At 40.4% G+C, this 25,815-nt stretch overlaps 1 protein-coding gene across 3 annotated transcripts in view; it reads left to right on the plus strand.

The window, feature by feature from the left end:
- DIS3L2 (DIS3 like 3'-5' exoribonuclease 2) overlaps positions 1–25,815 on the plus strand; it is a 177,450-nt gene that overhangs the window by 28,992 nt on the left and 122,643 nt on the right. The gene's annotated exons all lie outside the window — the stretch shown is intronic.

The raw sequence follows: 25,815 nt of genomic DNA on the forward strand, positions 1-25,815 counted from the left end.
TTTCATAATGATCAACTCTCTCTAATTTGTGGGTCCTCAGTCCATGGAAAGCTTATCCTGTCACATCTCCAGATTTTATGGTAATACCCTTTTTTATCTCAATGAAGAATGTGTGAAGTGATTAGAGCACTGTTTTGGACAGTGTTTTTCATTTTCATGTCTGAGAATTCCACTAAGATCACACTCTCTGGGTTTTTTTTCCTTTGACAGATCAAGCTCAAAGTCCTTTCAAACATATGGATAATTTAATCATGTTTGTGGGTTTATCTTTTAACACCTCTGTACAAGGGAAGTTCTTATTCCTTTAGTTGCTGGGAGGTGTGAGCTACCTCTAGCAATTTTACCACATTTTCTACATGTAAGCACAATGAAACTATTACAAATTGTTTTCCAAACATTTTTTTTAATTCTGACAGAGAAATAAAAGACTATTGTACGCTTCTGTGACAAAAGTAATAATGAGGGTGATTCTAGCAGGGTGGGGACTGCTCTGAACTACCTTGGTCCTGGTGCTTTTTACTCATTCCAGCTGCCTTCTCTGCTTGTCTTTGTTTGAAGCTGTGATTTTAGTGTTGCAAATGCAGTAACTGCAATCTGATAATTTGCTGAACCTTGTGCCTTATCTGTTTAAGTCTAATAGTAATTGAAACGATGGTTTGAAAAATATTAGATGTTGTCTCTTCCTTCAAAATATGCATAAAATGAGTAAAAAACCAAAGTATTATTGGTTATAAGTGCAAAACTCCCTTATGCAAAGGCAATTGTAAGTGTGATCTAAGATACTACAGGTGTATCCATTTGCAAATACAGGAAGGAGGTCTGCTGAAATCTTTGTAACCTATAAAAAGCAATTTTGAGGATCAAAGCAAAAATTCTATTAAGGAGTCCAAATCAGAGTTGACTAAAGCTGTGATGGTTACTGGATGTCTAGATCACCAAATCTGTATGCATAAGTTATCTTTTGTATTAGACCATTTTCTACAGTTGGAAAAATGGAATAACTTGACCTCTTAGATGCTTTGCCAGGACCTCTCAGCACAAGGGCTTCTTTGTAAGGCTTGAAAGAGGTTGTCTGAGCTGGAAGCTTTGCAGTTTTCTACTTATATCTGGCTCTAAACAAAGATAAGCCTTTGTATCTCTCTTGTATGCTCTCATATCTTCTTGCCTTCATATGTTTAACAGTAATGTTCTTTTATGAACACAAGAGGAAAGGTTCAGAATATAATCCTGGTCCTGGGCAAATGCTGGCATAAGTAGAACTGGTGGAGAAGTGATGTCTGACTGCAAGGAGACAGTTTAGAAGAATTCATTGTTTTGCAGGATACTAATGATTCTTCCATGGCAAATTTAACCTTGCCAAATGAAGAAGCTGGAACATGCCAGACTTGTTTTTCAGCCACACAGGTGTTGCCCTATGTAGTCTCTTTTTTTTTTCACTTCTTGCCATCAGCAACTTAATCAGCAATGACATCCCTTTTTCCCCTGCTCCCTGACTCTCCTGCTATGCACTCGTGTTTGTATTAGTTTTTTGGGAAAGGTGCCACTAAGTTGCACCGAAAGATACTGCATTCTGCCAAGTAATTCATACTGATTAATGATAAACTGTCGCAACCTATTTTAGGTTTTTCCATTTGTTTAGTCTCATGCTGCTGCAAAGCTGCCACATAGGTGTCTTGAGGGTTTTCTCCTTCTCATTGTGCCTTTGGAATAAGCTGAACAACTTCAATTATTCCTTGAAAAATGTAAATCAGACGTATGGTATAACTGATGCTCCCAAAGGAGACATTACAGGCTCTGTAGATATAGGTTTGTTAGCACTGAGATGTGTGTGCTGATTGTTTTTATGGTTCACCATTCCCAGTCCATTAGTCTGTGCTCCACTGAGAACTGAGCTGGGTTTTTTGCTGGCAAACCAGCATCTTGCAAAAGATAAAGTTACTGTTAGAGCAGCCTGGCAGGTCTGTGCTGTCTGAGTTTCAAGCACCCTGGATGGCCTCTGGATGCTCTGGGGAAAGATCTTCCCATTCCTAGGGCACGATCCCTGTCATGGACCTCTTCTTGCAAAGTCACAGTGTAATGCTGCATTCCAGTAATGACAGGACTTGTCTATACCTGGAACCTTGGTTAAGTTTACGAGTCTAAGCGGAAGGAAGAGGGAAAACCTGTGACTGGCAAAACTATGGATTTTAGATAGGGAAATCTGTGCCTTTGCTCAAAGAGTTGAGAAAGTTAGAGTTATAGAATTGTTTTGGTTGAAAAAGACCTTTCAGATGATCAAGTCCAACTGTTAGGAGCTGCCATTTACCCAGTGAATCAGTCTCTGTGGGTCAGATGCCCATAGGAGAAAAACGCAGTCTGGAGGGCAGTTTTTCCAGGGTTATACTGTGTTCTGCTGAGCCTGTAATGGTGGTATCTTGCACACAGGTATAAATGCCACAGAGAAACATAAGGGGATGCTGAAATAGTCTAGATCTGTGGTTATACTTTATGTAATACCTTCTTGAGAGCGAAAGCAATATTTTCTTTCACCAGCCCGCCACTTCCTGGCTCAGTGATGGGAAATTTATCAGGCTTGAATTACTCAGCCTCATATCCTTCCCAGTGTGTACATCAAGTGCAAGCACTTGAGGATCATCCAAAGATGGTCCTCCCTGTGCTTATTCTGTCTGGTCTTAAAGCTCTGTTTGTTCATACATCTGGGAGAGCTGCTTGCTGTTCAGTGATGATCAGTTTGTCAGTTCATATTTCTATGCTTGCTATTAGTTCTTATCAAAAGCCAACAATCTCTGTGTGGCACCACTGGCCTGAGAGAGAGACTTTTTGTCCCTGAAATTTGTTACCTTACGTTCTTGAAGAAGGTGACCATCGGCTTCCTGGCAGGGTCTAGTGTCATGTCTTGCAGTGACTGCATTTGGAGGCTGTATTTCAGAAGTTCCTCTCTTGTCCTCTTGTGTTACATCTTGGGAATATTGAGGTGCTATGGTAACTTTCAAATATTTAGCTTTTGCGAAGTAAGGTATTTGACTTAGAATGTTTTTCCAGGTACTTAACCTACTCTTAGCAAATGAAGCCAGAGTATTGTTGCAGTCAGCTAGACTGTCCTTTTCTTAATTCAAGCTGTAGGGCTACCCTGCATCTGTGCCTTTATCTTCTGGAAGAATGTCATGATAAAAGATAGCCAGTGACACAGGATTTACCTCAGTACTTGTCAATTATTCTGATAAAGAAGAAAAATGGTGCTTTATTTCTTGACTGATTTTCACTACTTCAACTTCCACCCATGGGTTCTTATTATATTTTATGGAGCTATGCCTACATCAATTTCAGGAGCTTCAATTATATGGTGGCATAATTACTGGATGGCAAAAAAATGTTGATATGTTGGATGATTATAGCAATATTTCTCAGGCTCATCGAGGAGGGAAGCAGCATAGCAGTAGAAAGGATAAACCTAACCCATCTTTCCTCACAGCCTTTTTTTGCTCTTTTACCGTCTGTTTAATTGCCAGACAGAATTTGTTTAATTTCAGATATCTGATTTGGTTTTTCTTGCAAGATGTAATTTCTTTGGTGGAAGGAAATAGCATAATAAGTCATTTGATATCACTTGGGGCTTGGATTCCTGGCCCAATCTCTGGTGCTTTTAGAGTAGTAGTTTATAACGTGGAATGTTTTTCATGACAACCGTCTCACGCATTGCATGCTATGGCTGAAATTTTAGAGTCTTAGTCTGAAAATAGTACCCAGACAAGGACTTCTTGCTGCTCAAGACTGCCTGAGCAGAATTTTGGGGTCTAGCCCCGCATTGCTTGTTACAAGATGTAGGAGAGATCTCCAGTGCTGCATCTGCTTACAACAGTGGTGCAATGAAACAGTAACAACGTATGCTATAAATACATAATCTGTAATAATATAATATTATAAAAAATGTCAGATTAACCTGCCCATTTCTCAGAAATCAGTGCCTGCAGTCATATCTTTTGTTGTTTCTATTGTTTCATGAATCATTTCCTCCTCAGCTTAAAGTGCTCCTTTGCACTATTTCCAGCTGGTTCTTTTTTTGATCTTGTCAGAAGGTCACCAAGGATGTGGAACTGCTCATGTACATATAGCATGTGTGGCTGGATAATAGGATAAAATAGGTTCAGCATTTTAGTCATGAAGTGTCTGAAAGTAATTGAAACTAATTCTTTATAGTTCATGAAAGCACATGTTCTGTTCAGTGGTGAGGTGTCAGATACAATACAGCGCAGCAGGAAATTTTAGAGCTGCCTCTTTTAGAACTGTATATCAGAGATAAATATTTAAATGCTTTCTGTACAGAAGACAAACTACAATTCAATTTTCCCAGTTGTGACTGTTGGCGTGATTACAAATCAATGTAGAGAAGGAACAGTTTGATTCAAGCAGACGTCACAAGTATCACCATGTATAGTTTGAACAGAGCTACATATCTTGGCAAGTCACTGCCTTCAGCTGTTGGTGAAAACCTATGAACCATTACTTATCCAGAGGGGATGCTAGCTGTGTATTTGCCCTCATGAATAATGAGACATTTCAACCAAATTCTTCTGAGTCAGTTTCTTCTCAAAATCTCCCAACCAATGTAAGGATAACATTAACTCAGGAGGAGATGGGGTTCTTAGAGGGTTATCACAGCAATACGGTTTGACTCTAACAATCAAGAATGTTGTTTGGAAATACTACATTCATAATAATAATAAAAAAAGTTCTGGAGAAGTCATTATTGAAATACTAAGAGTTCTGGCATGCTGAAAGCAATTCAAGTGTAATTCATGACATCCAGGAGTAAAGTGGGAAGCCTAAGAAGCCAGCTAGGAAGGTGTCCAGAAAAGCAAATCTGAAAGGTTGATGAATGCTGTAAGAAGGAAGAGTAGTTGTGGGCCTTTTAAAATTTGTTTTGCTGCACACTTTACAGTGAAGGCTGTAAGCTGATGGTTGCATATGTGTGTGTACACCTCTCCCCATCTCAGAAAACCCCCAGACCACAAATTGGTGGAATCTGGAGAAGCTTCATTAAATGCTTGCTTTCTGCTTGTGTTATTCTGTGGGTGGCCACATGTTCCATGCTGTTGGTCCTGATGGACTTTACTGTGAGCTGGCATGGCCCTTTCCAGGCTTTGAAAGAGGTCTTTCCTCTTTTCCAGGAGCTGGAGTAACAATACAGTAGATTGATAGCAAAAAAGCTGAGAAAATAGGAAGTAGGTGTTTACTGGGACATGTGGCGATGAATTCGCTGTTCTTGCAGTTGTTGCTTTCACATTTTATTAGTCAAACACCACTTGCAGTGCACAACCTGACATCTTAAGAAACAGAGAGTGTCAATTGCAGGACTTGGCATTCTTCTTATTGTACATGATGGCAAAATGACTGTAATGATTGTGTGAGATTGCTGTGACCCAGTACTGTGTTCATCCCTTTCCTCCCCATGCATCTGTAAATCAAGGAGGCAGGAATACCAGTGTTTTGGATGTTGCAATCAACCTCTTACCTTCCTGAGAAGGACCTTTTCAATCAATACCTGCCTCTGTCTGTCTTATGGGAAAGTTGAAACAAGGATACCAGATAACGAAAATCACAAGACCAATACACAGAGGGTTTTGAACCATGTAAGGTCTGTTTTATTCTTCCACTCTCTGTGCTGGGTTAGAGTGATACTAGGAGGCAAATTGTTTAGTTTAGATGGTAAGGCAAACTTTTTTATTGACTGCCTGTATCCTGTCCTACCAGCACAGAATTATGTTGCAGATGTGGTTTGGCTGCACAGATGCAGAATAAGATAAAAATGTTACCCTTAGGTCAACAGTCAAGCATTAAATAATCATTCATCTTGCACATGGCCAGTTGTTATGTCCCTGGTAGAATAATGACAGATAAACCCCTCATGATCAGGGTGACTTCAGGCTGCGTGAGATACCACTAAATTTCAGTGTATGTTCCTGGAAGATCTTCATCTTGAATGGAAGGAAGTGCTCACGGGGGCATCTGATCTTACTTTAGAATAGGATCCAGGCCAACATTTAATACCTGATCTCTGTTCCTGCCTTCTTTTTTTTTTCTTGGTCAGATGAATATAATCCAGTACAGCAAATTGTTTCCTTTAACAACCAACTTTTCTTCAAGTGATTGTTTTAAACTCTGTTCTTCCAAGTCTTCTGTAAATATGCAGACATCACAGTAGATTAGTCTTAATCCAGTCTCTTATATAACCACTATCATTTCTGACTTTTCTTAGTTCTTGGTTCCTGTGGAATTACCATTTCTTAGAACTGTTCAGGTTTTGCCAGCTTGACTTACTTGATGTTATCACATGAGTATTTGGAGCCCACACCTTATTAGATAGAGTTGTGATACCTGTTGTTCTGATGGGACTGGGTTTTGGAATGTCACGTATGTTACGCTCACTCAACTTTTTATAAACTCTTTCTTGAAAGACTGTCCAGATTTTCAGTAGTCTGTGTTTGTTTCAGGTCTGTTTAATTAGAATAAGTTTAAATAACGTGTATTGATTATAAAAGTCCCATCTGGCTTAAAATTTGTGCAGTGAAGGTTATACTCTGCTTTGTGGTGTTTTGGGGCTTTTTTTTGGTTGTTTTTTTTTTCTTTAGAAAAAACTTGGTAGCTGGAAAAACAAAGAGTGACTAGGACACTGAAAAGCTGTTAATCTTTAAAGTTGCTGGGTCAGGTGGTTTTGGATCATATCCTAAGTTCTGAAGAAAAGAAGTGCTACATATCCATTTGCATGTTTGTTCCTGTTATCAGCTGGCAGAGAAACAACAATTGGCTGCAGTATTTACATGTGGTCAAAGCTCTTCAGCTTTGCTGCTTAACTTGTTCCCCTTATTTCCTTAACTCATGTTTATTTTTATTAAAGCTGTAAATCAGAGGGACAAGGAACTAGAATAGTGATTTAAGGAAATGTAGAGTTGCAGCAGCTGGATGAGTGACAGGTATTTTTCTATAACAGGTTCTTTGGGATGCATTTATAGCCACATGGTTCTGGGAGATATGGAGGATGTTTGTCATCAGGAATGGGATGCCTTAAGTTTGTTGTTGGCTCAAGGTAATTTGTAACTATCTAAGGTAGTTACCTGAAGTCTGATAGGTTTTGAATCGGTGTGCTGCTAGCCTCCAAGAGCTGGAGTGATTGTGCCTTGTCCCAGACACTGTTCCTGTGCCTTCCTCCAGACAAGTCAGAGTGCAGTCAGATTGAGGACTATCTCCTAACTCTGTGACATTATTTGCTATGGTGTGGGGGGGATTCCATTATTCTCTTTTTTTTGGAGCAATGCCCTAGCTGCTTGGCATATCACCAGAACTGGAAACAAGTCTATTATTGGTGCTCTGTCATGCAGCGGAAGGTGGATAAGGATTTAACCACAGAATCATTAAGGTTGGAGAAGACCTTGTAAGATCAAGTCCAACCATCAACCAAATACCACTATGCCAACTAAACCATGTTCTGGAGTGCCACATCATGTTTTTTGAACATCTCCTGGAGTGGTGACTCCACCGCTTCCCTGAGCACCAATATTAATGTGGATCAAAAGCAGTTTTCTTAACCTTGCTAACATAAGACTTGTTTACTACTTTTTATTGTCCTTCACACAAGTAATGTACAATATCAATGCCCTTGAACCTGTAACTGTCTTAGCATTTCTTTCTGCAACATCTTGAAGAATTGCAAGAGGTGCTTTCAATCAATTTTCTTTTTTAGGAGGTGCTGCCCAAAACATGGAAAGAAAAATTAAAATTCTTCCTGATAATGTTTTTCATCTTGCTTCTCACTACTTCAGTAGTTGTGTACTTGACAATTTCTCAGCATGTAAGTCATGATAAAACAAAGGGTGCACATTTTTGTAGGTCCTGGTTTCCATGTTTTTTTCCACAGCCTTAACTACTTTGAGATTTTTTTTGAAGTATTGGTAGTGACTCTAGGAAAATACTGCAGGACAGACTTCTGCTCTACTAGCTATGCCAAAAAAGGCAGTCACTCCTGTATGCTTGGTTGCTTTCTCACTGTTTCTATGGGTTTATTTTTGCTTTCTGTCTTCTGTCACATTAGGTAATAACTGTTTCATTAAAGTAGGTCTGTCTGTGTCTTACAGTTTTTTTAGATTTCCAGTATGGTAATGATTCATCCATCTTCAGCTGTACCATCTTCTAAGGTTGAAGTATTTCTCTTTTTTTAGCTTTATCTAAGTTCTTTTTTAAAAAGAAAGCAGTGCCAAAGCACATACTTTTAATTGAGCAGCTTTGGAAGTGTGAAAATAGAGACTTGGCATGATCTAATTAGCACTTGTGTATTTTGGTTGCAAAAAGTGACTGGCAAAGAATTCCCCAGACATTATTCAGTGTTCTGTCTGAAAAAAAAACCCTGCATAAAGGTGTATATCCTGCTTAGTTCTTGTTGGTGCTTGGAAGTCCTGACTAATGCATTTGCTAATTAGCTAGCTGACAGCTAGCTAGCTGTCCTTCTCTTCTTGTTCTCCTTGGTTTTAGCTTGTTTGCTGGAATGAGCATTTTCCACTTTTGTTTGTAAGCTCTACAGATATTGGCATTTCTTTTTCTGTTGTCTCTTTAAGTCTTGCATGGCATCCTGTTTTTCAGGTTGCTAGTGTCTGCAGGAAGTCCTAAGGTATGAGGTGGGAGGGTTATCTCAGCAGCTTCTCTTTCTTCCTGACGTAATGACTGTTCAGGGGAGTGGGGAGTTCTGGTAAAAGTCCTTAGTATAGTAGCCACTTAACTCACTTCTATGCTCTACTTGATTTTTTCCTGTAAAGTGAATTTTCCTCTGGGTTTTATCATCCCTTTTAATGTCAGATTGCTTTCCATTTTTACATTCTGTGCAGACCAGGTCTGCAGCCGTAGCCCCTTGTAGGAACTAGAGCTGTGTTGATGGTCTGGCTTAGGTTTGCACTTGTAGCTCTTCTCCCCTCAAGTAAGAGAATGAGAGGTGGTCTGGGGGCAAACATAGTCTCTAAAGGGTCCCTCAAACACAACAAGTCTGGGCAGAGCCCAGCTGCATTTGATGATGCTGCAGGATCCATGCCCTGCACAGACCAATGGCCTTGGGGATGGTTTGGTGTTCATTTCAGCACAGTCTCTTTCTAACTAAGTACCATCCCCTGACCTTCAGGCTCACAGTGTTGGCAAAGCAGCTGTGGAGCTTTGTTGAATACCTTCCCATTCAGCCATCATCTCGTAGCTGTCCCTTAAAATGTGTAACTGGCTACTGGTATTAGAGAGGCAGCGTGTGACCTCCCGGCTTATATCTTATTAGAGCCCTCCCCAGCAATACTTCACACTGACTGCACCTGGGTACCTCACCTGGCTGGGAGCAGAGCCTCCTGTAATGCAGAACTGCACAGCACTGCCACCTCTGCTGCCCCTTGGTGAGAGCAAATGGCTCACCTGCCCCCAGTTCATTTATCTAGCTGGGCAGGGATTCAAGTGCCATGGATGAGTGCTGTGTTGGCAAGGGCAAGCCATCTGGTGCTTGAGCCCACCTCTTCGGGTTAGTGTTGTACTGTATAGACGTACCCAAGGTTAATGGATGGCCATTAGTTTAATCTGATTTAGTTGGGTATCTATGCTTCATGCATAGTCAGAGCAGTGTTTTGACAGCATGGTATTACTTTATCTGCTCTTCCTGGGTTTTTTCCCCCACATTCCCCCACTTTCTCTAAAGCTGTTTATTCTTTTTTCTTCTCTGAACAGTTGTTGAACTGTGGATGTAATATGTTTATCAGCTCAGATTCCTGTCTTGGAAACTTAACTTACCTTTTTATGTAACTCTTTATCACTAATGCATGGTAATGCTTCCTGGCAGGATATGCATTGTTAAAATTCATTTGTAGGGAAAAAAAAAAAAAAAAAAAAAGGAATAGAAGCGGATGGCTCCCCTCTTGTAAGGTTCAAAAGTTTGAAAAGCAAAAAAGGAAAATGTTCTTCACAGTACCTGGCATCATTTCAATCCCACCATCCAACTTTCCCATGGGGTTACTCCTATCAGTGGCTAAGATATAATGGAGCCCAAGGACTAGGTGTGGTGGCAGCTGTCACTGTCAAGTAAAGGAAAGGCTGGGAGGGGAAGGCTGGCCTTGTCAGGGCAGTGTCTCTGTCTATACAGTAATTTCCTATGAGCTGACTGAGACCTTGGGCAGACTTTTGCTAACAAAGCCATTGCCACATGTCCAAATTGATTATTATTTTTTTTCTTTCCATTGTCTTTTTGTCACTGAAGGAGTCAGTGTTATCCAGTGGTCAATTATTCAGCTGTCCACCCTCCTGCTCCAGCAAAGCCACTTATGCAAGTCAACGATACCAGTTTCTTGGGGATAAGTAGCACATCACTGCAGCAGCCAACTTCAGTGACATGGGAATGGTCCTGGGGCCTGAGGGTTGTCTTTGAGCAATTAGTTGCTATGATCATAAATAAACTGCTAGACTGTGCTTCAGAGCTCCAGTTCCCAAGCACTGTTTTCTGTTAAGTGCTTTGTGAAAGGAAAATAATAATAATAAATAAATCTGCAGTTAAACTAATCTCCTCTAACAATGTATAACGAGTTCTGAGGACCAGTACTTGAGGGAAGGGCGTTGTACAAAATGACAGACAACAAAATATACATAAATCTTTGTGCAGGGCTTTTGTGGTATTTGGACACAGAGCTCCCAGTGCTGGCGTATCACCCTCTCTGAGTAAACACTGTGGTTTCACCAGCTAAGGATCGATTGCTTTGGAAAGCCCTAAGTATTTGTCAAATACTCATCTCTTGGGTATTTCACATCCAGATCCTTTTGTCTTCATCGACTTGCCTCAACACCTCTGTAGCTCAGAAGGATGGGCATGTTCCCTCCTACCCCTCCTCGGGGTCCGAATGCTGTGCCCTGCACCTTGTCTCAGTCTTAACTTTGTAGCTGGTGGCATAGGTTGATCCACATCCCTTGGGTGAGGTCAGGGACCAGGATGAAAGCAAACACCTCTAATGAGCAGTTCTATGCCAGTGTGTCTGTTAAAGAAAAGCTCTTCCCCTTTGCAGATGTGAGTAGATGCAGAACACAGTTCCTATGTCCTGTCTAGCAAGAAACTCAAGGAAATGCTCTTTGTTTAGACTGCCTCAACCAGTTTTACAATAAAGTGTTTTTCCAGCTGAGTCCATGGCTGCATGTACTGTTCATTACAGGATTATGATATAAAAAAGGGCAAGGTAAACCATCAACATTGTCTTTTCAAATTGCCCCAGGTGCTGCCTTATTAGTTGCTGCCACCTTTTAAAACTTTTCAAGTCTCATAGTACCAGATTAGTCAGAACAGCATCAGGATAAATATCCTCCTGCCTGTGTCACATCTCTTCAGCTCTGAAATGAAAAATAATGCGGGGTTAGCAAAGCCTCCACTCTTTCCCAAGATATACCAGGAGAAACTTCCTTGCTTTCTTTACAAGATATACATAACTTATTCATCACAGAAATAAAAAAATGTCCCCCCACCTCTGCATTATCATTGATACATGGTTGTGAAAGATTTTTTACCCAAAAGCTGTGAGATTTTTCCAGCAGTCTTCCCAGTATTCTCACTGTGCTGAAGTATGTACAGAATAAATGAACAACTTTAGAACAGGAGGGCCCAGATCATCTGTCTTTGATAAATGACAGTGACTACAGACAGACAGAGATGAGTTTTTAAAATTTTCACTGAAGAATGCTAAAATTGTGCCTTACTACATTACGCTACCAAATAGTTATACTTTATAGTGTGAAAACTATAGCTGAAATTTAGGTTAGCCAAACTTCCTGTGGTAAAAGCTCAGAGAATTTAGTACAACTCTACATTAAAGCTTGTTCTGGGCAGAAAACTGACCTTAAAAGTTTGTTTTGAAGCAAGTGTTTCATCAACAAATTTTGGTAAGTCTTTTTAGTGAATTTTCTCAAATTAAAGTAAAATTTTATGCAGCTGATGACCCCAGGATGAAAACTTGGCACGTGCTTCCTCCTTGGCTTGGAGGGGAAAAAAAGGAAAGCTCCAAAGTCCTTAGGATATGTTTAAGCTTCTAGTATTTTTTGGGGTTGCTTTGGAAAAGCTGCTCTCAATAGAAGTGAATACCTCAGGGATCAAGTAAATCATGCAAGTGCACGTGACAGTTTTGATATGATAGATGAGCACGTTAGGCCAATGATGGGGAAACTTCATTTAAGTGGTTGTTGGCACGTTAGACAGGAATGAGCCACTCCCTGTGGAGGTCAAGAGTACATTGGTATTTGTGTGGCAATTTTTGACTTTTCAAAAGGAACAAGAGTGGTTTAAATTCCCAAGTACTGCGTAATTGTATGGACTGTATTTAGCTTGCAAGGTTTCCACCTGATATGCTGGAGTCCTTATACTTAAGTTTTGTTTCATCATTAAAGAAAAATAAGGCATACTGCTTTTTATATGTGGTGGTGGGGGTATCGCATGCTTATTTCACTGTAATTCTGTTGTAATATCCCTGTTTTATATAGCTTGCTGTGAATAATTATACAGGTGAGAACACTGTCTATAATGTCACGAAAGACTGATTTGTGTATTAATTTCCTTTGACCTTTAATTTCAAAGCATCGCAGCAACTTTTGGTATTACTTTTAGGTCAGGTCTCAGTGCTTTTAGAGCTTGCTGATCTTTTTTTTATATTGTTGGTAGTTTTGAAGCTATTAAATGCTTAAGTTGCATCTTTCAGTTACAAATTCACATCTTTCTACAGTGACATTTGAAGTGGAATTTGGAGGTAGAAGCTCATAAAGTCCTGATGAGAGGATAAGAGGCATATATATATATATAATGGTGTGAGAGGTGAAACTGGTTTTCTTCCAAATTTTGAAGTATTAGCTTTAACTATTCTTAGTCTAGACTAAGAATTTGGTAAATTGAGGGTTGTATGTGACTGTGTTGGGCAAAGAAAGCATGTTGTGTTAAGAAATTATGAAAACCATTCGTATTGTAGACTTTGGGTAGAACATTTTAATTGTACTCATAGGACTGCACATAATGCAGTAAAATAACTTCTGGGATGTTTTAAGACATTTAACTTCTCAATGTGGTCGGATTAGAAAGATTATCATTTAAGAATTGAGTAACTTGCTTAGTTTTATTATGGAGACCTATTAAGATTTTACAAGGAAGCAGGTTTGAGCATGTACTTGGAGTCAGGTTTGCATTGCAGATAGCCTTTGCTCTTAGAAGCCTTTCTTGGTTGGTTTGAATATCCTCCTTAGAGGAAGGATGTCTTTGGTGACTGGCTGTGTCTGCTCATGTCAGGCAGCACAGGTGCATTATTGTGGAGCTGGAACCAGTCCCTCCCTGGAGCTGGAAGACATGGTGTGAACTGGTAAGGCAATCAATAGTCTTTGTATGTTTAACAAGACAAATCCTTCCGTTTAATTGTTTTACCTTGAACAAATGCTTATCACTGGATGTTTTTAGACTTGTATCCTTTTTAATTTGTTTTGGATCAGGGACTGTAAAAGCCATTTAATCATCTGCAAAGTGCAGCAAGAGCTTTGGAACTTCCGAGAAGGGCAGTGAAGGGGAGCTGGGGCTTCTGGGGGGTGCCAGTCCCAGCAGTGTGCTCTTGAAGCTGCTGGTGCCACCAAGCAGCATGCGGGTGTGGGGGATCTTGCAGGGTATGGAGCAAGTATTCTCTAGCTTGTTGTTAAGTGTTTCAGCAACAGTTGCAGTTCCTGCTAATTCTTCTCCCTGTGTCATTTCTTATGACTCGGGGGGCAGGAGCTATAATGTACTTTATTCAGTAATCTGGAGGTGAGAACAAGTACACTCATGTGGGAGAGTGTATGCATGCATCACTTCACATGGCTCATTTCTACCTGTACATCACCTTCTTCATATACCCTAGAATCATAGAACTGTAGAATAATTTGCATTGGAATGGACCTTTAAAGGTCATTTAGTCCGCCCTCCCTGCAATGAGCAGAAACATCTTCAAACTAGATCAGGTTGCTCAGAGCCCCATCCAACCTGACCTTGGCCTGACCTTTCAGGGGTGGGGTATCTACTACCTCTCTGGGCAACCTGTTCATTGTAAAAGATTTCTTCCTTAAGAAACCTCTCTCATCCTCCATCCCTCGATGCTAAGACCCAGCACAGTTTAAGTGGAGGTGGATGTGATAACTTTGGGTCTCATGGAGACCCAAATGGAGAAATGGGATTTGAATTTGGATTCTTTAGCAGACCAAGAACAGACTGCTGTGTGAAGTGTTTTTTCCTTCTGAGAACAGTATTATGACATAGACATAGCATGGCACATGGTAAGACAGCAGATTAGCTTAAAAGGTGAACAGACATTACAGAACAAGGTAGACAATTAGAAGAGGTATTTAGCAAAAAGGAAATGGAGGTCAGTGGCTTTTTTTGAGAGGATATTAACTTGCTTTTTGCATGAATCAACTCTACAGGCAACGTAGATGCTTTGGTTATGAATAGTCTTGGATGTGGCAGCAATCTTCTAGGAATAGAGCAGGAGCAATCAAGTTGGAAATTTTCCATGTCAAAGCCAACAAAACACTGGTTTTGCTGGTGAGAAAGCAAATGAAAGGAGTTTCCTAAAGCTGTGGGCTGCCTGGGTAGGATCTGAGAACTTGCCTGTCTTCCTTTTTTGTTTTATCAGCTCTAGATGAATGGCGATTCATTGTTAGCTGCATGGTGTGTTTCATTATTGGAGACCTGTCAGAAGAGTTGATTAATAATCCAGAGCATTTGGATTCAGTGTGATAAAACTAATCATAACAAAGTACTTCAGTGCCTAACTTGAAGCTGTGAAGAAAGTCCTGTTATCTTAAAAGTGTGTGTGTATATGAAAGGGCTAACTTTTTCTTTTTTTCTTGGGTTTTTTTTCTTTATTTTTTTTTTTCAATATAAACATAAGCTCAGCTGGTGAGTTGCAGAGCAGCAGTACTGTTTCCAGAGGCAGCTTTCCAAACCTCCCTGCCACAAATTGGAATTGAGATTTAGTCCTGTCACTTGTGGAGTTTCAAATGTAGACTTCTCAAGACCTGTGAAGTTACATGACAGAAGTTTTTTATAGGAACAGCTTAATTAAATGATACATAAATAATAGTAATGAACACACATTTGCTTTCTTCTTAGTTTTCTGGAAAGGCCTACTTTTCTCTGGGTGCAAATTTGCCTTTGTTGCTTAAACAATTTACCGTTAGCACATCTACTGTATTACAGTTTAGCTTTGTGTTACTGATACTATAGTAGTATCTGTTTCCAGGTAGGGAAAACTGTTAAATGTCATCCTCTACTGACTTTTACATAGAGGGGAAGATTGAGTGAATGAAGATTGCTTTGAGTTCAGCAGATCTGTGTGAAGCAGCTTTGGATGTACTGGGTTTGTTTAATGAGTGTATTGGAAGAGCAGTGTAGTTTCTGTACGCAATGCACTGCAAGGGAGAGTTGCTCCCTTCCTTTCCTTTCTGGTAAAAGGCCTAGCAATCTGTAATTTTTAGTAATGAGTGTTTGCAGGCAGCGCAGTCCAGACTTTGCATTTGAGCTGGCTACCTTGTGAAGCTTTGATTTGATTTCCTTGTTCTGTAATTTCCAGTGTTGAAGTGAGAGTTCTTGTTGGATGACTAACACATTTCAGCACTGGTTAAGGCACTTTTGGAGACCCAGTGTTCTTCATATATTAAATATTTTATTAATGACATAAGCAGGTGTCAAGGATAGTTCATAGTCACATGTTTTTGAGCTGTGCTTCTGAATTTTGCCATTCTCAGATTCATTTTGCAAGACTGTTGAATGGGGTTAACACATGACACCATGGTGTTTCCCCATGTGGCCTGTTAGCTCAGTATCTTGTAATGCAACCAAGTGGATATTTTTTCTGGTATTGCTGCTTTTCATTAATGTGTTTACTGCATATTTGTTAAGAGAATTAGAAATGTGTTCAGGAAGAGGAATATATTGCTACAGGTGGACACTGATTCTTTCTGTTTCAGGTACAGTTCTTCCAGGCAATGTCACAGGTAGTTCCTCACCACTTTTGCATAGCATCTAAGCTGGACAGATATAGTAGTGAGCTTCATCAGACTAAGCCAAGAGAGAAAATTGGAAAAACTTAATATGGATCAGTATATGAATAATTTCTGGGAATGGTCAAGCTATTAGGATTTTAAAGTGTGATTCAAAGATTTGCCAAGTCAGCCTGTGATGACCACTAGAAGAGCCTGCCCACTAGAAGAGAAGGAATGAGTTGTAAAGTAATTCAAGACTTTCTAAAAAAACCCTCTTGCACAATCAGATTTTAATGATCAAGCTGATATCTTTATGCTGCCATCATCAGCACTTAAATCCCTTAGTATTTTTTGTTTGCACCTGTTTTACTGGTCTCATAACTGGCCATTTTCACAGTGGAATTTGGTTGTGAGACCAGCTTTTCTTTTTTTTGATGGGATACAAACTACCTATGGCAATAATGTTTCTGTACTTGTGATTATGTGTCAATATTTCCATTATAAATTTTTTTAAAGGAGCTAAAAATTCAGTTGTAAAATTTTTTTATTGGCAGAAAACCTGTATACAAAATCTCAGCTTGAATAAAGCTTTTTAATGAATTTTGGGAGAGGCAAAGGAAATCTGGACTGCTTTGTAAGCTGAGCTTACAGAGTAGAAATATACATTGAAATCTCATGTTAATGGTTACCCAGGTTGCAGGGAAAGTAGTACAACAGAAATCCTCCTATGTTAGCCCCTTGCACTGCATTAAATTTTAAATTGAATTGTAACAATTGAGCTTAACTTTTGATTTATTATGTGGAGAAGTTTTTGATAAACAGCATTCATTGCCAGGCAGGAAAAACAGGCCAGAGGGTACCTGGCATCAAGAAGCAGGAACTCTGTGGTGTCCAGTCCTTCCCAGTCCTCACTGCAGGAAGGGGCTTTCCAAATTGCTGGTTGCAAAGGTGAGCTATACCTTGTTTATGGTAATAATAAATGTTAGTCTGAAGAAGTAAAAATATGACATTCCTATTTGCTACATTTTTCAGTGCAGTAGGAGATGCTCTTAGACCATGTTTAATCAATGTATATTTTCACTTGATTAAATCAACCTGAATATTGACGTCATGAAAATAAGCTGAGAAGTGTGGTGGAGGATGGTGATGCATTTTACTCTTCTAATAAACACTGCTGTGAAATTTAATGAAGCATACCATGTTGCTAAAGGTAAATGCAAGCAAACTCAGCTATACACATTTTGCTTAGGGTGCTTGCTTTTTAATAAGATTCGTCACTAAGTAATGTGAGCAGATCCATGTGACGCAAATGCCAGCGGTTGTTTCCCTGCCACCATTTCAAGAGGAAACCTGGTGGTCCTGATTGTTTTCACTGGATGGAGAGAAAACACTGCAGCAATACATGTCCTCAGCAAAATGCTGAGCATCACCCATCTGTTTCAAGAAATGTTTTTACTGTACCTTGAGCCCCTAGTTGTAAATGCAAACTCAAGTGGGTTTATTTGAATTTCCATTAAGATGGGCTTCTTTCTTTTCAAAGGTAATCTGTGTGTAACCTTCTTGTTCTCATTTATTCCCTCCTATTAATAAGTTTTGTCTTTAATAAAAACTTCCTAAAAATTCTGTTGAGCATTAATACTGTTGTATAGCTTTTGGTGCAGCACTCAGAATGGTGTGTCTCTGATTCTGACTGGGACAACTGAACACAGCTAGAAAACAGCCTTGGAAAGGATGCATTTTGTCAGAGATAATGGTGTGTAGAACCTGTTTTTGCCTTGCCTTTCAGCAGGAAAGGACAGACAAAAATTCCCTGGAGACAGGCCTGTTATCATGCTCTTATGCTCTTCTTTCTAAAATGTCTTCTGTTGTGGCAGGTTTGTGATTAACTTATAGAAATATTAGTTCTTTGGTACTGTTGGTATTACGTGTATCTGGGTGAAGCTACGTCACAAGAAAAAGTCACAACAGAAAGGTAATTATGGAGAGCTCCATGGTGAACTAGTTTTGCTGCTGGAGGTGAGTGCAGTGAGGAAGTTTTATTAAACTTGAGTTTTATGTTATTATAATAGACAATTACCTATATATTTCAGAATCACTAGTTGAAATTCAGTTTTTACATGTTTTGACCAAGGTATGAACTAATTTTGGATAGGCATGGATGAACAAATTGCCGAAAATCCCTGTTAGTAAGTGTCTGAAACTTCTGAAGAGATAGCTGTGCTGTGGTTAAAATCTAAAGTCATTCTTCGCTTCTGTTTTGCTGCTCTAATGATATTCCCAAGGTGCAATATAACTGAATGATGTCTCCGGTCATCTTTAAATAGGAATTCAATAATTGCTGTTTTTACCAACAAGCCTGTTAGCTTTGCACGTGGAGATTTTTCCCAATGACAAAAAAAGAAGTGGTGCTTCGTTTTTGGAACTGTGGGACATTTGTTTGTGCCCTGTCTTAATTTCAACCAGCAGCTGTAAATAAGTTAATGCTGCCCATCAGTTATGTGAGGTCTTGACTGTGAAAGTCTGATCTTCAGTTGTGGAACCCTGAACATGTTCTGTGGGGTTAAGCCTTAGGCCCTGTGTGGGAAGAAGGGAGACAGAAAGAAAGAGAGAATAGTTCAAAAAAAGCCAACTGGTGTGGTAGTGTTTCTGATAAGCCCCAGGAGTCAAATAACGTTTTCAACATAGGTAATGTATTTGAAAAACAGTAATCCTCACAACTGCATGTATCCTCAAATATCCTCATTTTCTGAGCAGAGAAATACTCCCCTTTCTGCTGGGTCACTTGCCTCCCCCAGCTGTCTTAATTTTTGTTTGACGTGCTCTTGCTTTGATACCCACGAAACAAAACAGCTCAAGAAATTTAATTAGTGAAAACTGTCAGGTATTTGTGTGTGTGGCTTTACAACCACTGCTTTGCTATTTGCAGCCTTCTTTTCACACTCCTACTCTCTCTCTCTAGGGGTGTGAAATTCAGCTGTCATGTCTTCAGGACAGAATAGGCAGCAGTGTCAAGTAGTGTAAACTGGGCAAGATGGTTTGAATGACTTACTGAAAGTCCTGAGTGATTGAAAGCAGGATTCTTTTCTTTATGCACTTTGTAAGAAACCTGTTGAAAGGTCCTAGATAGCTATGGAAGTCTGGGTTTCCTGCCCGTAACAGTGATTTAATATAAAGGCACTCACCTGCACTTTCCAACTGGGCACTCAAGGACCTCTCTGTGCATTTGAGCAAAGTGATCTCTAAGTCAGGATGCCCAAGTAAATGGATTTGTATCAGGTTTAGATGACAGGTCTAAAATCCCAGTGTGTATCGTTGCAGGAATCCTTGAGCAAGATGTGCTGCCGTCGTCTCCCTCCTCTCCTCCACAGGCACATAGTACTTTGTTGCAGTGAGATACTGGCCAGAGTCAGAATTTGCTGATACTAAGTGTGAAGGAGTACATTTGTCTCACAGCATGTCTTCTCTTCAGAAAGCTCTGAACAGTAGGGAAGTTGTTATCTTTTATCCCTAGTGAAGCATCTGATTTCCCCCCTCCCACCACCACTTTCTTGCAGCAGGGATTACCTCGTTCAGTTCCATTCCCCTGTGGGTGTTCCTTTTCAGCTGTTCTGCCACAGCTTCCCCTGAGCAGTCTTTTCAGTGCCTGTCCCTGGGTGATGGGGAAGGTACCGAATTCACAGTTGTCAGGGTGTTTATGTTGGGAAGTGGCAACAGTGCAGCATCCCAAAATACATTTAACCTAATGGTCAGCTAGTGTCTCAACCCATTTCTTAGAGGATGGAGCTGCTTGTAGTGAGAAACCACTCTGGCAGTTTATACTTGCTCGCTCCTGTATAGAAAATGTAGTGTTAAAGAGAGCATCCAGTCTTCTGCTGCTAAAGGTCTCCAAGTCCTCTGGGATGCATGTCCAGCACCTGTAATATAATTCCTTTACCTTCACACCAAAACATGAGTATCTGCAAAGGAAGCCCTGGCTGTTTGTGTGGTTTACTTGAGTAGTATCACGCTGTCATTGGAGGAAGCTGTTGTTCTTGATTGGAGCCATATTTTGGTACAACTGTAATCTGATCTAGGAATTAATGTGAGTGCTGGTTTCCCTAGTGTGACAGGATAGATACTAAAGAAGTAAGATCTAATTTGGTCAAGCTTAATTTTTGGGATTGAGACAGGGATCATGGGATGCACTCAGCCCATTGCAGATGCATTTTGCTTTTAGTGTCCTCAAAGGAGCAGTTGATCATAATATAAGTGCAGGGTTGTTCCTGCAGAAAACAAAATGAAATAAAGATTAGGGCAGCCTGGCTGTTGACTGTACAGGACTGCCCTGAGGGATGACTGGAAAGACTAAGGAGCTAAGAACTATTTGAAGCACTCCTAGAGAGGGAGTCTTGGTGACACTTCAGCAATGACTTTTTAAGGTTCCTGATGCTCTTCTCTTGTTGCCTGAATAATAAGCAGACCTGGGCTGATGGAACACACTGGTCAAAGGAAGTTCCCACTGGAGCATATATGCTCTGAAAACTTCCATAATTTTTTTTCTGTAATATGACAGTTTCCAATTATGAGTTTTCATATTAAGAGGCTTATTGGCAACCAGTAATGCAAGTTAACTGTGGAAATTTCTATTGCTTTTCTTGGCCCCTGTGCGCTTCCTGAACAGTGTGTGCTTTGTCCCAGGTGTACCATTCTGGGCTTTGAAAGTGTGTCAAAACATGTGCAGGGAGAGACCCTTGGGAATTGGCACTCGGAGCCAGATCAAAAGGAATAAAAACAAAAAGCGAGGGGCTTAAGGCATGAGCCCCAACGTGTTAATTCTTGGTTGATTTGTTTGTTTCCTGTCTTGATTAGAGTGCTGATCACAAGTAAGAGATTTTTGTAGACCTATGGGAAATAATTTTTACACAAAGCCTCAAACCTATATAGCCTTGGGAGGTATAGGTATGCAAATAACTTGGATAGTCCTTCCAGTACTTTTCGATTGGTTTGCATTGTCAGCCCACTTTCCTCTTACGGGCACGTGCGGGTACAGGCTTGTATGGTTTATGAAATGTTGAATAAGTCTTCAAAGAGTATCACTGTTTCCAGGAAATATGTTTTTCATACATACTTGTATTGCCTTAAAAAAAAAAAAAAAAGGCATTAATGGATAATACTTTGAGTTTGTGTGAGCCAACGGTGTGGATTTGTTTGGCATTGAAGCTTTCAAATGATACACACTCAGCACAGATTCTTTTCTGATTACATGCAAGCACTGTGTAATAATTACATCTTTTAAAATATGTATTGATTAATGGTATTGTCTTGAAGTTGCAAATAATCCAAAAGCCTTTCTGCGTCTTTAGATCAGGTTGTAGCTGGCTATCTTTCTGCAGTAGTTTGCTGGAAATGCAGTGATTTCAGAGTATCATACCTTTGGAGATGTAACCTTACATTGCTCTATTCCTCTAATCCACCCCTCTTGAGTGATTTATTCTAGGGACTGTGCATCATAGGTTTTGTCTTGGCACCCTGTCCACATTACCAGAAAAAGAAGGCTGGGAGGCAGTTTTAAACAAAAATATGTTGAACCAAAAAGAAAAGAACACACACACAAAGAAAAGAAAGCCAGTTCCAGTTAGTAGAGAGGGTTTTGCTGCCAGTATGGATGGGGCATAATTTGATTTAAATGACTTTTGAAAAACAGTTCTCAAAATTGTTCCATGCATTTTCTTCCTGGCTACTGTTGAAAATATGGAGCCGAATATTTTCTGTGATGTTTCAAACCAATATGTTCTGGCAACCTCATAGCTGGGCCCTGTGCATTACACTCTTGTTTCCAGTTCACTGTGGCCTGGAGTGCAATACACAGCTCATGAGATGCACCAAAGTGGGAGGTCTTGTGAGGAGCAGGCAATACAAAGACCCAAGGCACAAGGAACATTTCACTGGGGTCCAGCAGGGAGGCTGCCAGTTTTAAGGGCCTCTTTTATGAAAAGAATTTACTTGTGGAGGAAGTATGTGTGCCTCATCAGATTTTGTGAGTGTGTAGGAGACAGTTAATTCCTGGATGTTGTTAAAGGCTGGATGCTGTACTAGATCTTTTGCACTTCCCTGGGGTCCAACTTTTCTGATGAGGGAGATTTGCTTTACCGATGGACTATGGCTAAATATTCATCACTGTTTCAAGTGTGACAGCATACAGCTGCATAAAAGAGCAGCATGTTGGTTGGGAATCTGGGGCACGAGCTGTATCACTTCTGCTCCAGGAACTCCTTCCTCTGCTGTGGCGAATGTGTGTGGTAAGGTCAGTGCAATAGCAATAAGTACTCTGAAAACAGAGGCTGCTTTTTTAGCACCAAATCAAATCCCAAGAGTGGCAGCAGGAATGGAAAGTGTGGAACAAGTTTGTTGATCTGCCTGTAATTCACAGCACTTTGTGGTGCTTTTGGGAGTCCTTACCAGGTTGACCTGTCTGCAAAGGAGATAGTACAGTGTTCGCTGCAGGTGGGCTTGGGGATGCTACCTTTCTGCAGGTCTCCTTGGTATGTCTAAGTATCACAGAGCAGCTCTGAAGTGTGAATCTCCTCAAAGCAGAGAGATCTCTCTCGGATGTATTCCCAAGTAATCCCTGGGAAAAGCTGTCCAGACCTCCCAGGGGCCTATTATAAGCCTTTACCAGCTCTACTTGCAAAGCACTTTGGAGTAAGGGGTCCACTTTTAGTTCAAATAATTCCTTTGGCTGGCTACACGGTGACTTCTTTTTGGAGTGGTATGATCCATGCCACTCGTGCCATGGCGTGTGTCTTACCTGAACTGAGCAGGGAACAGCTGCTACTGACACCTTTTCCTTCCCCTGCTTCTTAGCAGCTGTTAGAATGTACAAAAGGCAGGAGCATACAGATGGAGCTGTTTAATTTATCCCGTTAGGATAACCAGATGAAATTAACCTGGGGGAAAGTGGTCCTGATCCAGACTTGAGAGAGTTTGAGCCAGACTTGAGAGAGATGGGCCCAGGGAGACTGCAGAGAAGTGGCAGAAAGGGGTTGAAGGCATGAGCAGACTTGGGGAGAGATGGGGCAGAGCCAACTGTCTCCTGCTCAGTGGTAATGAAGTGGTGATAAACATATTTGGAAGCAGACTGTAGGTGTGGGACAAGGGCCAGGGCAACTTGAGTAGGGAGCTTTCAGTGGCAAATGGTAGGTCAGAGGCTAGATAGAGGGAGTGGAGATATGTGGTTAGGAAACAGTTCTTGTTTTGATTCAGAAAGGAATTCAGAAAGGATTCAGAAAGGTCAGTTGAGAATTTTTCATATTGATCCTTTTCCACCTGTTATTCTGGTTATTTGTCCAAGGTGGAAGGAGAAGGACTTGAACTGGACTTGGAGAGGACACTGTAACCTGTGATGTTTTGGTACAGCCTGAAGCACAGAGACATCAATGTTCAGGAATTAGGTTTATTGATGTAAGCAGGACAAAGCAGTGAGAAAAAGTGGCTGTTTAGAGATACACTTGTGCTTTTTTTCCCAGCTGCTAATAGTTACTTGTGCAGCTGGTCAAGTAACCTGTCTGGACTAAATCTGGACACTCAGCCTGATTGCTTGAATTAACTTTGCAGTAAAAACTCACGTGTAGGTTAGTCTGGGCAGAGGGAATGCAGGATGCTGGTGAGAGTAGGAGAGATGGCTTTGAGTATTCAGGAGGTTTGATAGGCATATGACAGATCTGTCTCTATATTTTGTTTTGAAAACACATGTATTGGATTTCATTTGTTTCACTCCCACCTTTCAACTACTCTGTGGGAGTGAATAAGAGAAGAGCTCTGAAAGTCACTGTTTCCAAAAGCCTTTGAGTATTTGGATCATTTACCGCTCTGAATCCACAAGGAGGATGGCTTTGTAGTGACTGCTGTGACAAAAAAATGTGTGTGACATCTGGGGACAACAGAACCCACCGAGGAAGAGCAAAGTAGCCTTTTTCTAATCATGAGGGAGAGATTTTAATTTGGATGTTTGTATGATTATTGCATCCAATTTGATGCCTAGAATGTAAGCTATTATGTGCTGTCTAATGTAAAATAGCTGTCTTCTGGGCTGTTAACAAGTATTTCTAGTGATTTAGAGTTAAAAGATTGTTGAAAAAAAATACCCAACCCCAAACCACAATAAAAAACCCCACAATCTAACCTTATTTTAAAAGTAGTGCCAAAACTGCTCCTACTGAGACTACTTATCTTAACTAAATTGTCATCTGTGCCGGAGCTGTTTGTTGTATGTGTGATTATAAAGGGAATGAAGCAGGATTGTGTTTTTTCTCTTATTGGAAGTACTATCCTTTCTTTATCCAAGAAGGAACCAGAGTGAGCCAGCCTTTGTTTGGTTGCTCTTTTCAGAAAAGCAAAGCTTTCCCTTGCAGTATTTATGGTAGCTTGGCTCTAGCATGTATGTATGAGCAGTGACAGCATCCTCATGTTAGCCAGGCTCTGTTCCTGCTCCCTCGTGAGTGAACATTAGAACTGGCTTTTAAGTGAAGCCTGTTTAATATGGGAAAAGCTGGGAGACTAATAGGTGCAGGTGTTCACAGTATTGGTATAAAATGCGGTGTTTGTATTAGTGTTGTGGTAGCAACGGTTTTTTTAACAGTGAGATGGCAATTTGGTCCAAAGCCCCTGTTTTCATCTGTCTTCCTTTTGAAATAATGGCTTTGAACCTGTTTCTGTGTCTCTGACTTGTTGATTCACTGAGGCTCAGCTGCAGAGGTGACCAATGACTCTGACCTAAACTCTATCTTCTTATCCAGTATTGAACATAATAACATGTCTGTAGCTAAAGCAAATCTGGTGTTTGACCAAAATATTTTTTTTCAGAGAAAGGCAACTTATCTCAGTTCGCAAACCTCAGAAGGCTGGCCTGGGGCTGAAGACCTTATTTCCCTTATAGCTGTTCCCATATTTAGTCCTGCCTTTTTAATGTGAGCTCCCTGCCTACTATGAATGTCTTCAGCTTCCATTTGCTGCTGAAACTACTGCACTTTTCTGTAGCATTGTGAGGAACCTCTGTGCGTTGTTTTTCAGCCCTAGTGAAGAAAATTAGCATTAATGGCTTGTCACCTCTAAAATCTTTTGAATAAGTTACACATTTTGGGTTTGATTACTCATTATGAGGCATTTTGCTGGATTTTGACTGAACTTATAGAGAAGAGGTGCTGTGCTGTGTCATCTCCATTCTTGCCTAATATCCTTATTACAATATTCTTTTTAATACCAGCATTATGAGTGAGGTGAAGAATTCAATTTTTATTGAATCTGTGTCCAAAACAGCTGTGGTGAAGATGATCCTGCTTCCTTACTTACAAGATGCTTTGTGCAGAGACCTCCTTCACTGAAACTTCTTTTGAAAACGGTGACCCTGTGTGAAAAGTTTTTAGCTGTGCAAGGTACATCTGGCCAACTGTGTCTAGTCCAACAGTCATCTGTCTCTTCTTCAGAACTGTGAGGGTTCATGGATTGCTTTTAAGGGTCAGAGATGAATGAGTAAGACATATTACTGTCACACTTAAACACTCTGGGGGCTTGGTGTTACTGGAAAAAGTCTGGGGGCTAATAGCTCATGATTGAAAAGCATTGTCTGGTTCAGTAGTTTGAGATTATAGATGAATGTATGGGTTGCTAACTCTTGCTGTTGAGGAGGCAGCAATGAAAAACCCATGCCTTATCTGAGAGTTAACAGATTTGTCCATGTGTGGATGTGAGGCTTAGGTGAGAAGTCTGTGAAAAGGTTGGCACTAACAGGTCAGATATGAGATTGCT

The sequence above is a fragment of the Heliangelus exortis genome, chromosome 9 (genome assembly GCF_036169615.1).
Source record: "Heliangelus exortis chromosome 9, bHelExo1.hap1, whole genome shotgun sequence".
NCBI lineage: Eukaryota > Metazoa > Chordata > Aves > Apodiformes > Trochilidae > Heliangelus > Heliangelus exortis.